The sequence below is a fragment of the Megalopta genalis genome, chromosome 4 (assembly GCF_051020955.1).
Source record: "Megalopta genalis isolate 19385.01 chromosome 4, iyMegGena1_principal, whole genome shotgun sequence".
Taxonomy (NCBI): Eukaryota; Metazoa; Arthropoda; class Insecta; order Hymenoptera; family Halictidae; genus Megalopta; species Megalopta genalis.
The window spans coordinates 32,222,479-32,237,568 of NC_135016.1; the positions used below are offsets into that span (position 1 = coordinate 32,222,479).

Sequence of the window (15,090 nt, forward strand, 5' to 3'; positions counted from 1 at the left end):
TTTTTGTGGATAATCTGAGCGTCAATTGGAGAGACATTACTGTAGATGTAATTGCATCGCGGAAATGAAAGTGTGTTCATATAAAAATGAACTGCGAGGATCGAATAATCGTATCTCCTTTTCCCAAATTGTCCATATTTATGGATAATCTGAGCGTCAAATAGAGAGGCATTACTATACATAAGATCATAAGACTATGAGAATGCTGTTACATTGTATTCAATTTAATATTAGACATATTAAGGAAGAAAACAATTTCAAAACTATTTTATTTTAGTTTATTGTAACTGAGATAGACAATTTTTATTTTACATAAAAATTCGTAGTACAGTGATTACTCTTGCAAACATCTAGCAGCCTTCAGATACTAAACACAGCGACAGAGGGCGAAGAAATTAGGGCGAAAATTCGTTTCTCAATCCGCGTAAAGACTTCTGTCAGACTTTTTTTTAGGCCGCACGGTAATCAACGCGTTAAGTTCTCATATCTTTTTCCGGTAGAATTACTTACATTTTTTTATCGGGCATCCGATACTTCGTACCAGATTTATTGAAAATGTTCAACGGAAACATATGCACACGTATTATTGTGCATCGATTCATTTACATACTAAGTAACAACATTAACGTGTCACTGTGAAAATAACATCGAGCTTAATCGTATTCAATATGAAAAACGTTGTATCGTTTTAAAATATATCCGAATATTAATGCGGTTTACCGTATGTTATTGCAAACAGTCTGCCAGCATAGCGTTCCAAACATGGATTCGCCGGAGAGAGTTCCCCGCATCTCCTCGACGTGAAAATCCCATAAGCTTGATTTTAATTTCGACCGAATTTTCCGGAATTCGCGGAGGGCTCGGTGGATAAAGTAAGGGCGACGGAGACCGAGCGATCGCTCTGTCCCGGGTTTTTTCATTAAATGAAATCCAAGGGTAATGTTTTGACTATGAAACGGCCGGCGGAATTTGCGGGGATTGCGTTCTACCAGTTTTCGTAGTACCTGCTCGACCGTGCGAGCGAGACCGGACCCCTATAATTTCCGTACTAAGTCGGTCAGTCACGATCCAACTGATATTTGCGCAGACAGAATATATCTTGTTTGCAGAACTACGTGCTTAGTAGGTTATCGAACGTGTGATTTATATATTACACGTTCCATAGACCGGCATTAATTGTACCGCTTTCTCGTAACCGGAAATTTTCGAAGGATTTCAACTTCGAACCGATTTCAAAAACATTCCCTAACTATCGCGGAAATTGCTACGATTCAGAAATTATCACGTTCGCTGTCGTCGTTCACTCCGCTCGCGAGTCAACCCTTCGCGAACCATGCGGGGTCGAATTAACCCAACCGTGTTTTAAAACTGTTCTTATTAACCCTTTGCACTCGAAGCCATTTTTTAACTGTAAATCTAAACCAATTTTTCCGACTTATAGTACTTCCATTTTATATGACAAAGTGCATTTTGTGCATATGAAATTGAGTCTTGCGGTGACTCGTACCACAGTTATGCTTTTAACCATTTTTTAAGTCTAAACTTTGTTGATATCAAAATTATCTTGGAACGTGATACAATAATCTTAGTGGTGCCTCGGAGTCACCACTCGAGTACAAAGAGTTAACCCTTCGCAGTCGGAACCACTTTAATTCGAGGTCGAAAATATTTTTTCTGACCCCTAGTATTTCGATTTTATATAATTTAACGCATTTTATACATATGAAATTGAATTTCGTGATTCATGCAACAGTTACAGTTTCGACAGTTTTTTTTTAGATATGATCAAATTTGATAATGTCGACATTACTTTGAAACGTGACGCACGACGAGTTTAATCAACGTCCCTGAAATGTGGAAAAATGTTGCCCCTCTGCACGTTTCGTACGAGAAAGGTCGCGACTTCTTGAATCAACCAATTCAAATCGTGGGTACTTAAGTTAGCAACACAAGGTCCGACGGTCGTAAAAGTTTCTCGACCCAGAAACTGGTCGTAGTTCGTTAGCATATACGAATCTCGAAATAGATTTTTAAGCTTCTTACTCTTCTCGTGCAGCGTAAGGGAAAAACGTTTATCCGAAGGGGTTGGATTTATACGCGAACTGGCGAAAAAAAAGAAATGTACGAACGTACGAACCTTTCGGCCTTATCGTACCGCTAAACATTTTCCCCCCGACGTTTCGTTCCGTCTTTGACTAGAAAGACGCCACTATCGGTACCAGTTACGTGACTCGACCATGTTGGAACGTATTTCGCGTAAACACGTTTCGATAAAGCCAGGCCACACAAATTTTCAGCTGTCAAGGACAATGCCAGGCAGCCGAGCTCATGATACAGACATGTTTTTCCACTACTCCGGATCTCGGGACAGCTTTCGAGGAAACTATTGCAACTAATGGATACTTCCACGAATTTTTAGATGCTTCGTTATTACGTTTATTCGATCGAACATGTTTTCCGCTTCTGTAAAAACATTCGAAGCTTTCGAAACATTAATTCTAACAATACGAAATTATTTTTATCCAGAAATTAACCCTTTCGCGCCGAGCGCCGCATATATGCGGCATCGAAACGAAGTGTATACAGAAGACGCGGATGTGTAATTTGTAGCAAAAATGATAAAAGAACGGATTCACGGTACGAGTGCAAAGATTTCGATGTGGCCTTTGTATAGATCCTTGCTTCCAAATATATCGCACAGAATTATATTATTAGTTTTTACATATTATTATATTTTAATAATTTTCGTCTCGTTATTGATTACATTAAACATTTAATCGTTAGGCTTTGTTTTTATATAAATACCTACGTTACCTATAATTTTGTAAGTCTTTTTAAATTAAAAATGTAAATATACTTGTTACATTAGAGCAATGATTATTTTATTATTATTATTTAAGACTTGGAACAACATACATGCAGAAACCACGCGCACTGCGCATATTTCCGTTCGGTGACGGTACTTCGGCGGATGGAGCTGCCGTAGCGAAAGGGTTAAAATAATTAGTAGAAATAGCTAAATTAAAATTAAATTCAATGTATAATAGATTTTCCGTAATTGACTCTCAGCTTGTATACAAGAATAGATAATTTGGGGAGAGGAGAAACGATTATTCGAGTCTTGCGGCTCGTTTTTATAGTTGCCGATTGTCAACTATAAAAAGAGCTGCAAGGTACGAAATGATAATAATAATCTTCTCAAATTGTCCATTTTTGTTTCCAAGCCGAGGCTTAAATTTAAAGCGTCGATATCGAGCTTACCATCAATTCACGAGCAGTCGATTAACATTTTCGGCGATCGCCGTTGCCGAATGGACTGGTCCTGGAAGTCGCCCACTTAATCGATCCTGCCTCCTCGATCTCTGCTTCATGGTATCGGCCGATCGCGCGAAACGTTCCTACGGCTCGTCGATTGGCCAAATTTACATGGCTGGCCCGCCGTTTTACATGACAATGCCAGCCCCGATCAATTCCCATGAATACCGGCGCCCGTCGAATACACCAAACAACGTTTTAACGGGAAAACGTTAGCCAGGATCGCAGAGGCGGCATGCAACCATCCAAGATGGCAGCGGCGAGATTCTTTCGTCTCCTCGAGCAAACCCGTTCCCAACCGAGACATCAATTTCTTCGTGCGACTTGGCGAATTTTCTCAAAATCCCCGCGACACATCGATGGCCTTGCTACGCGCGAACGAAATCAACGATTACTCGAGGGCGATTCGACGATATTTCCGCGGCGTCTTCGAGCCGTTTTTGTCCGACGACGCCAGGCATCGGAGAGTCCCGCGCGTGACACTTAATTCAGGCAAACATTTCCCCGCCTCGTCAGATTCCACCGCCCACGAGGATCCGTAATGCATCGAGGCAGCCTGGAAGCACAAAGAATAATATTGTTTTAGAGGCCGCCGCCTTAAGGAGCTAAAACGCGGTAGAAAAACGACGCCCGACGAAAAACGTCATCCAACTGTCCGTCGATTCTGCGAATAGATTGCGGGAGCTTTCCGCGAAATAACAAGCTTCCGCATACATTGTATATCTCTTTGTTAGAATATTGATAATCGCTTTACAGTTCGATGATACCTCCTCCAGGCAAAATACAAGTTTTCTACACCGATTGTAAAGAACTAATTGCGTCGAGGTAATAGAATATAATATTGGGTCTACCGGAAAGTTCTGTCCGATAGTGTCACTTCAAGTTTCAATCCATATGCACATGTTGATTTGAGACATATATGACTATCTCTCTTTATCATTGCATTTACACACATGTACTCTCCTAAATAAACTGAAACAAAGATGTCTCATGTCATTATTAAGTGAGACGCGATCGTGAAAACATGGCTACCGATGATAATGCCGGACCACATGCTGCTTTGGCGACTCGTCGGAAAATCGCAGAGCTAGGCTGGGAAATGCTGTCACGTCCACCATACTCCCCAGACCTAGCACCCTCCGATTATCACTTGTTTCTCTCTTCGCAAAACTTTTTACAGGAAAAAAATTCAAAACTGAAGCTGATGTCAACCAAGCGCTAGTCGAGTTCTTCGCCTCTAAAAATAAATAATTTTTTAAAAATGGCATTTACAAGTTGCCATCACGTTGGCAAGAAGTCATAAGTAACGATGGAAAGTATATTCTACAATAAATATTATTAAATGTATGAAAATTGTGTTATATTTCAATTCAAAAACGGACAGAACTTTCCGGTAGATCTAATGAACAAGCTCCCGCATACATTGTATACCTCTTTGTTATAATATTGATAATCGCTTTACAGTTCCATGATACTTCCCCCAGGCAAGATACAAGTTTTCTACACCGATTGTAAAGAACTAATTGCGTCGAGGCAACAGAGTATAATACTTCTTCTTTTAATCATGTTAATATTGGATGTATAGATGGATTGGTAGTGTATTTTTTTATAAAATGCAAATTTTCGAAACCAATTACGTAACGAACAGAACTTAAAAGAATGTTCATACTTTTTATTTATATACTGCATGTACCGTATCGCAGTAGCTTAATATTCCTTCGTGAAGCAAAATGCACATTTCCTACATTAATTATAAGAAGTAAAAGTTCCAAGAACGTACCTTTTCTTTTAATAATTTTAATATTGATCGTACACAAAGCTTGCTACTCTTACAAGAACGTGTTCTTTCTTTTAATGATTTTAATAACAGCGCTTATAGTTTGGTAATGCAATTGGATATATCTTTATCATAAATGCACGAAACCCATAGATCACTTGCGGTGCTTTGCCAAACAATCTAATTAGTAGAACGGATCAACAAACAATTGGCCGTGCGTGATACGACTGTGACATGCTGTTGCATATGCGTGACTTCATTATAATAATTTCATGTTACATAGGCTGCTGCAATATTTTAAGAGGTCGTGTCTAGTCGCTATTCGCGAAATAAGTCGTAAAAATTTCTTCTCTGGAAAACGGCTAATGTACATTTGTTCCGAACGAAAATATATGTATGTATCGCATAACTCGTAGAGACATTTTCAGCTGCAAATTAGCTGTATTATAGAAATTGTCTCTGATCGATTTATAAAGAAAGAAGAATCTAACATTCTTCTTCTAGAAGATCTGAAGCTATTCCTAGTCCTATAAACTCGTAAACTCGAAGATTTTACGACTTCCTTAAAAGCCGCATGCGACAGAGGGCAAAAATAAAACGGAATAAAGATTCCTGTTGGCGAAGCAGTTCGAATTGCAAGAATTAAAGGAAGCCTGGAAACTGAGATCGCGAAACAGTTCTCCATCTGCGAAGACTTCGAGGACTTCTCCGAGCACGCAGCGTCGGTTGACGGTTCGCGAGACCGTAAAACCGAATTTTAGATCTTCCTCGATTGCAAAATCTCAGAACCGGTTGTTCGTAACCGGGAGGTCGTAACGTTTCGTTGAAACAGTTCGGTTATCTCTTTCGGTGGATCGTCGAATTTCTTTTCTGGCAAGAGAGCCGCACTTCTGTCGCTGACAGAAAACTCTATATTCTTCATCTCTAATTAGAGATGCGACTATCGGTTATCGATGAAATTGTTAATATTATCGGCATGATAACGATATATCGGCATCTTAGCAAGTTAAGTGCGGAATATCGACTCCAAAAAATTATATATTATCAAAATCATATAATTAATTAAACCGAAATTAACAAGTTAAAATTTATCTTAGAACATATTGGTTTAATCCTTTCGTATTCTAAAAATCCTAATAACACTCAGTTTGTTTAATATGCCACAATGAAAATAACATGTTACATATGTTAGAATAAAAATATCATATTATACGTAGAATCATAATTATAACAATAACACTGCTGCGTAAAGTTTAAATTTATCCACAATATATCAAAAAAATAAACACATTTAAAAATGATTTTATTTGAATTTAATACGTCACGTTCATTCTATCTCCGGCATATCGAAACATCGGCAACAATTCGATATTATCGATAATAATACCGATAGTCACATTTCCACCTGTTTCTAAATCGGTAGCCAGTAATCGGATCGCGGGAACACGCGCGTGCCCGGCTTTAATATTTCGTAAAATCGAGTTTTAGCATAAATCCTAACACGATCCTCATTAAACGCTCTTTCCGGTGCTATCTGTTTTTCGCCTCTAATTATGCGCGGACGCGATGAATCTCGCGCCACCGCCTCCCGCGCGCACTCCATTTAGATTTTAAATGTATTCTGTCCGCGCACGGACCGACGACGAATCTCGTTCGCTTCCATTCGAATATATCGCGAAAATATTATTCGCGCGCAGTTAAAGCGTCCGCAACCGTATTTTTCATGGGAACTCGTTATCGGCGGGTGTCTAATTAATCATCGCGGCCGATTTTATTATTCGTTTTAACGCCAGTTATAATTGGCACGCGAAACGGCAGCTGTTTCGTTGCACGGCGTTCGCTCAATTCCCCGGAATACGCGTTATTCCTTATTTATTAAACCGTGATGAGCAATTCTTTGTCGATTCTGCGTTCGCACGGATTATGTCTATTGTGCTTTTGTATTTCTCAATCGCGTTGATATGCGCGTCAATGATTCGGAAGTGTTATTGCTGTTTCCTCGATGTCGAGTCTCATCGGTGATACGCGATTATTAAATAGCCCTTTATGCAAAATTTGTAGTATTAACCTGTTATTATTTCTACGATATCATATTATATTTGTATTACATAAATAACGTGCAAAAATGATAACCTGCTAATCCTTACAGCGTTATTATATATTATATGTTATTATACAGGGTGTCCCAGATTTTAATGTTCAAGCTTTGTCAGTATATTCTATGGCACGAAGTAAGAAGAAAATGTTATGTAAACATAGGTCATATAGAGCTTTATTAAGAAGTTATAACAAAAATTCAGAATAGGAATAGTAATCAACTAAAAAAAAAATAAAAAATAAAAGAAAATCTTCGATCGATGTCAATCATGTATTGTCAACAACGGTTATTAATACATTTCGAAATGTATTAATAAACACAGCTTACATAAACACACGGCATGTGCTGATCTATTCAAGTCAACGCTTCACTATTCTAATGCAATTACTATTCCTATTCTGAATTTTTGTTATAACTTCTTAATAAAGCTCTATATGACCTATGTTTACATAACATTTTTTTCTTACTTTGTGCCATAGAATACACTAACAAAGTTTGAACATTAAAACCTGGGACACCCTGTATATTATATTATATAATATATTGCTATATCATATCCACACTATATACCATACAAAGATCATGTTAGATAACATTTTTCATAAGAAATTAAACAATGTGGTTCTAGTTGCTCGAAGGGTGAATTTTCCTAGGAATGATTTTTATATATTCACAGGTCAACGCGCGATCTAATTTGATGTAGAATTTAGCTTCCTAAATCCATATTCGATGTTAAGGATATTATTATAATACAAGCAATATAAGAACAGCAGATAAGGAGAGAACATATTTATGGGAAAGATGAATGTACATTTCAACATATTTGCCACGTTTCTTAACAATTTAGTAATAGAGATTTAAAACTAAAAGATTGAAAAAGAATATTATTTAACTCATAAATTGAAAAATTATATATATATATATATATATATATATATATATTATAGTATATTTTAAATAAACTGTGGATCTTCAGCACTGAATTTAATTTTGATTTAAAGTTTGAAATCTTTATAACAGATCTGTCACGTTTTTATAGCGCAATGGATTAAATAATGTTAATAAGCTGATATCGATACTGCAATATTCGCAGCCTCTATTAATCGCTTCACTATTTTATGTTTCACCTATCCGTATGTCTGAGAATGCTGTGTGTATGTGTGTGTGTGTGTGTGTGTGTGTGTGTGTGTGTGTGCGTGTGTGTGTGTGTGTGTGTAAACTCCATTAAAATGCTACAAAGGGAGTAACAATGGGTAGCAGTTAACAGAGGAGATGACACAGTAATAAAATAATATTTTCCGTTGCACATCGGTTTTCGAAGCAGAAAATAATTTTCCACTAGACTTACTATACGAACTTCTTTAAAGAACGTCGCCGCTTCGTTGACCATATTTTTAATCCTTCTACTCGAATCGAAGCAAATTAACACGATCGGGAGAAACGAGCCGGTAAATTATAAGACCGCCGATTGTTTAAATTTACACCCGCGTGTTGCCTGCTGAAAAAAATATGACTTGCCCGGCGGCCCGTCTGGAGGAAATATTTTATGATAATAAATTTTCCCGAGCGGTGTTTGAACGTGAAATTAATTTCATCGCGTGCAGAAGCGACGAATTAATTAAAAAGTGCTCGACAACGTAGCCGAACACAGGATGCGCGATAATATCTGCCCGGGGAAAAAATTTTCGCGGAAATTCAACTTGCACTTTTCAGTCGATTGTCAGTTAGCCGGCCGATGGACGAGCGAAGGGAAATTCCCTGAATAAATACCGGTTCTAATAGAGACTGTCGGAACATTAAACCCTTTGCATCGAACATGTATAAAAATAGCCGGAACGAACATTTCTACCGATCAGGGAATTCTGAAAATATCACAGGTTAGACGAATCGCAGCGAAGGCAATTAAAAACGGTGCGAAAATCGAGGATGCTCTTTCAATTAAACATATACGGTAATTAAAGAATCGAATTAATATTCGTCTTCGTTTCGGTCCATTTAATTATCGAATACAGTTTTAATTTATTTCGATGTTGTAAACAGTTAAGCGGCACGCAAATGAGACAATTCGCTGAAACGTTTCAATGATTTCATTCGCTTCGCTTCGTTTTACAATAAAGTTACTTTATCGACCGCTTGCACTGCGATTTCTTTCATAATCACGTTGATCAACATTTGTTTATCACTGATAAATTCCTACATGGGACGGACAATTTGTATTTACTGTTAGCCAGTCTTCAAAAATTTCAATCTTAATTCGATGAAATAAGATACTTACATTGCACACATTTTTTTAAATTGTTGGTGTGACAGCGTAGTGTTAAATATTGATAATAAAAAGGTTACGCGATTTATACCGAGTCTGAGACGACATCGTATGGCAAGGGATTAGTTTGTTTCCCTAAAATATTACCCTATAATTATGTAAAGAATGAATAATATTGTTCAATCTTTTTTCATATTATATTATAATCCTACGTTTTTTTTATTCCGAACATTCAACCAAGTGCATGAAATAAATGAGCCGTTTATTTTGAAAGTGGCATAAGTCACTTTACCGTAATGAAAAGTGGTGATTTTTTAATGTTTATACGAAATTATTTATACTGAGAAAAATATCAGTATCCTGAGATAACAAATACAAGTAAATCTTCTCGAAAGTTAGCATCCATATTTTTAAACGTGTTAAAACGCAAACCTTTAAATATATCGACTTAAAAACAAAGTGACTTATGCCACTTTCAAAATAAACGGCTCTAATGTCAATATTCTTCGTCGCCTAGAAAATGATTGAAATCAAAGATAGGGAAAACCAATTACTGGACTGCGGATTTTATGCAATTTCCAGCAAAATTGAGTTGTTGCAATTCAAAACAGTAGATGGTCTAAAAGAATTTGAAAATGTTCAAGTATTGTTATTTTTTTACAAATACGATTAAAGCAAGAAAATACTTTCTATCTAGATTCTGCTTCGTAAAAATCCGCGGTATACCAATTAGTAACGTTAATCGATTAAAAACGAAAGATGCACAGCCGTTACAAAGCAAAACAATAGTGATCATGCTAAAATATCGGGTACAATACGACGCGTCAAGGTATGATGTATACTATTGGAAATCACCAATGGCCAAACAAGTGGTATAGGAACGATTTATGGGCAGACAAGTGAAATACGGTCGAACGATGATCGTACAAGTAGAATATGAGTGACTTATGGTTTATGGTGAAACAAGCAGAACGCGAATGACAAACATGTAGAATCGAGCCGAGTTATGGTCGTACCAGCGGAATAAACGTGTTGTGAGATAAAACAAGTAGAACAGATCTAACCAACGTGATCGTGCACGTTAAATTGGGACAATCTGTAGTGTCATAAGTAGAATAGAAACGGCCTATAACCCGGACAAGCGGAACGGGGACAAGTGCTTGTGTGTAGTTTATGGCTAGATAAGTGGAATAATATGGGGTGGTTTGCGACCTAGCAAATGGAATGGGGGGTGTGTATGGTCTGGCAAATAGAGCAGGAAACACATGTGGTCGGACAAGAGCGATGCAAGTGATCTATGGTTGGACGAATGTAACAGAAATGCACAGATATTATCGCACAGATGATTTGTACATTTAGAGTTTCCAACAAAATATTAGATCGTTAACTATGATTTTATAGTGACATTATCCGTTTGAGTCGCAAGCAGCGCGATCGCGTTGTTGAGATTTTATGTCGAGAAAACCCAGCACATTTCGAACATTGTGGACAACCGACGGTGCGTTACCCATTGTCGAAGCGCGCTCAGATTTACCAAAGCAAGTACAGTAATGTCTCTCTAATTGACGCACAGATTGACCACAAAAATGGACAATTTGGGAAGAGGAGATGCGATAGTTTGAGCCTTGCAGCTCGTTTTTATAGTTATCGACAATCGGTAATTGTAAAAAACGAGCCGTAAGGCTCGAATAATCGCGTCTCCTCTTCCCAAATTGTCCATGAGACATTACCGTAGCGTTTAATTCTGAATGTATGCCGCGAAGTTTCATTTTTGCTATCCGAAGCATTCTTATCATCGCAGTTTCCAAAAGTATGTACGTAGCTCGGATGAAACTGTTAAAATTTTCAATTGGTTCTGACGTAACAGTTACTTCTGTTGACTTTGAACTTCTTTGTTCGGAGAAAACAGTTATGAATCCGCCGAAACTTGTATTACATACGCGGAAACAGAAAATTTGTCTTGTCATCTTACTCGTGAAACATTTCTCTAGAAATGGAAAAAAGTTCTGATTGTATGGTAACAGTTATTTTGCGTTGAAAAAGTTAAAATACTTATGAACAAATTAATCGTTTAGTATCAGAGGTTGTAGTTGGAGCTTGCAAGGTACAGTGATGTCTCCCTAACTGACGCTCAGATTGCACACAAAAAAGGACAATTTGGGAAGAGGAGATGCGATTATTCGAGCCCTGTAGCTCGTTTTTATAGTTATTGACAATTGGTAATTGTAAAAAACGAGCCGTAAGGCTCGAATAATCGCGTCTCCTCTTCCCAAATTGTCTATTATAGAGCACAATTTGGGCGACAATTAGGGAGACATTACTGTACTTATGGATTGACGATGAAATAAAATATTGTGCGATAAGATATCAATCTTCAGTCGAAACGTCAAATGGTCTGAACGACAAATCGAGCAAAAACGGCTTGGCACGGAACGTGTTATCGAAGAGAACTCGTGCAACGAAGCACCGTTGTAACAATATTTTCGGGAGACATTTTTAGATCAATCTTTTTTTATTCGAGCATATGCAGCGAATTCTCCCTAATTGATCCTCGGATTGGTTATCGATTGTCAACAACTATCAGAACGAGCTGCAAGGCTCGAATAATCGTATCTCCTCTTCCCAAATTGTCCATTTTTGTGCACAATCTGAGCGTCAAGTAGGGAGACATTACTGTACATCGCACAGCTCCTTTTAATGTAAGTAGTACATCTTACAATCATTTTACAATAGTATTATTATACTATAATAATGCAATAATACGGTACAAAATAACAATTTTTAATTTATTATTATCGCGCCGCTTGGCATTTCTCGACATAAAATAAAACAAGCGCTGTCGCGTTTTGTTTGGGTCTTTTCGTACTCATTTAGAGAAAGCGCGGTTGTGCTGTTTGGGATTCTTCGACAGTGTCTTTTCAGTACTCCCTGGGATTCAAACGATTATAGTAGAGTGAAGTATGCATTTCATATCTAATGTCTTAGAATTATTAGGTCTACCGGAAAGTTCTGTCCGTTTTTTAATTGAAATATAACACAATTTTCATACATTTAATAATATTTATTGTAGAATATACTTTCCATCGTTACTTATGACTTCTTGCCAGCGTGATGGCAACTTGTAAATGCCATTTTTAAAAAATGATTTATTTTTAGAGGCGAAGAACTCGACTAGCGCTTGGTTGACATCAGCTTCAGTTTTGAATTTTTTTCCTGTAAAAAGTTTTGCGAAGAGAGAAACAAGTGACAATCGGAGGGTGCTAGGTCTGGGGAGTATGGTGGATGTGACAGAATTTGCCAGCCTAGCTCTGCGATTTTCTGACGAGTCGCCAAAGCAGCATGTGGTCCGGCATTATCATCGGTAGCCATGTTTTCACGATCGCGTCTCACTTAATAATGACATGAGACATCTTTGTTTCAGTTTATTTAGGAGAGTACATGTGTGTAAATGCAATGATAAAGAGATAGATAATCAACATGTGCATATGGATTGAAACTTGAAGTGACACTATCGGACTGAACTTTCCGGTAGACCTAATATCATTGCTAACTGCGTCGAATCCTTCATTATGCACTTGCACTATTAGTTTGAAAAGTAATAGATCTGTTTGCGTAGAGTATGACAAATAATGGAATTCCACTGTTACATAAAACATTTGTCGATACTTTTAAATAGTTTCCGATATAGCTGCGACTTTATTTCGAAGCACGAGTAAGGCACGTCTTTGCTCTGCAAACAGAACAACCGCAGGGAAGAGTCAACAGAGAATTTGTCACGCGTCCACAGCGGAGTTGGGAAAAATTGTGTTCGGATGACGGGTCCGAGATAAGAATTAACGAATAAAATTCGATATTATCGAATAAATATCTTATTCACAAATCAATCAATAATATCGTGAATACAAATTTATCCAGATAACGATCTATCCGAACAAGATTTCATTCGAATAAAAACTCATCCGAACAAGTTATTTGTTATTCGAACCAAAATTTATTAAACTGTCGACACATAAAAAAAAAGAAAGAAAACATCGTACGCTATATCATAGAATATTCTCCGCAGAATATTTCCATATAATTTGAAGTGGATTGGACGCATAGTTGCGGAGATTTCGTGACGGCCAGGTTGAAAAACGTAGCTTCGAGAAGAACATAAAACTTTTCTCATAACTTTTCTCCCAGATAAAGTAAGATTTTATAAACTTTGCTTTCAGTTGCTAAGCGTTCGATTTTCGAAATATCGCTTGAAGCTTTAAGAAGATTAAAGATAAAGAAATCAATTTTTTTGAACCGTTAATACTGCACCCTTTGATACCGTTGGTTTCGTTTTTCCATGACGGCTCGATTGCTCGGAAATCAAAGATAAATCGCTCGAGAGGAAACGTCTGTTTCGACGGTGGATAGATACCGTATCGATCGGAAGAACTTCTCGCTAGATTACACGGATTCTTCATCATCAACGGGGATTAATCTGATCGTTCATTAATCTGTTCGACCCACGCCGCGTTCGCGAAGAAAAATAACTCTCAAGTTGCCGGGCAACGTGTTATGCTCCCTTTCCGTAACGTATCCGACCTCGATAAGAGCGATCACACCTACGCGGGCCATACCAATCCCTTCTGATTTTATGGAAATTAATCGGAGATGGATCGGCCACCGGAGTATTCGCGGTAGCAGAACTTCTGTGGGCCAGACTATCGAGGAATCTGTTAATTAGTGGAATAATACGAAGCACGTCGATCATTGTCGGTCTGCCATTGTCGAGCCGAAAGCAGTACAGAAAGTGTAAACTGCGAATTTTCGGGTACAAACCTGTTGGTGCTGGTTTATTGAAATCGGAGATAAGCAGGAATTTATTTTAATTATCATGGGTTTTGTAATTACGATATCGAAGTGAACAGCTATTTTCGAGCTCAACGATGATTGCTTTATTTTACGTTTAGTCATTATATTGCGGATTTAGTGGATTTGATGAGAAACATGAGTAGATCGAATACAAAATAATAAAAACGGTAAAAAAATGTGTAGATCAAATATACGATCAAAAATTCTTATTGTAAAATTACTATTCTGAACATTCTGATCACTTTTAGCGATTTAAACGTTTGCTCGGCATCGAGGTATAAATAAAGACATAAATTATTATAATTAAATATGACAGATATTTGTGGTATTAAATAAAATATTAAAATATTGTTAATATGCTATTATATAATATTATATACTATGATAGAAACGCTATTATGATTACTGTTATTATTATTATTATTATTATTTATTACAGTTGATACTTTGTGTTGTATAATTCAATACTGGTAATTAATTTTGTGTAAAAAAATGTATTTTTATAATTAATCCACTCTCTAAAATTGTTTCTAAAATTATTTAATAATAAAAATCGTAATCAAAATTGTATTCCACGGTCCTAAATATCTATAAAATAGTTTATTTCATAATGAGTGGTAAATAAATAATAACGATATAAATGTTGTTCGCGATTTCACGATTTTAGTGCACCGTGTGTCGGCTGACTGGCGAATTGTATGCACATCGAGAGGCTTTGGCTCGAGAGTTTACTTGAACTAGTAGAGCAAGTAACCGATTTCCGCGACGCATTCCGTCAGAACGGGATCACGA

At 37.2% G+C, this 15,090-nt stretch overlaps 1 protein-coding gene across 2 annotated transcripts in view; it reads right to left on the bottom strand.

The window, feature by feature from the left end:
• 5-HT7 (5-hydroxytryptamine receptor 7) overlaps positions 1 to 15,090 on the bottom strand; it is a 289,833-nt gene that overhangs the window by 183,808 nt on the left and 90,935 nt on the right. For both annotated transcript variants that reach the window (XM_076520992.1, XM_076520991.1), the window contains exon 2: positions 3,262 to 3,871. The gene's annotated coding sequence lies outside the window, so the exon portion shown is untranslated. The remainder of the gene's footprint in view (positions 1 to 3,261; positions 3,872 to 15,090) is intronic.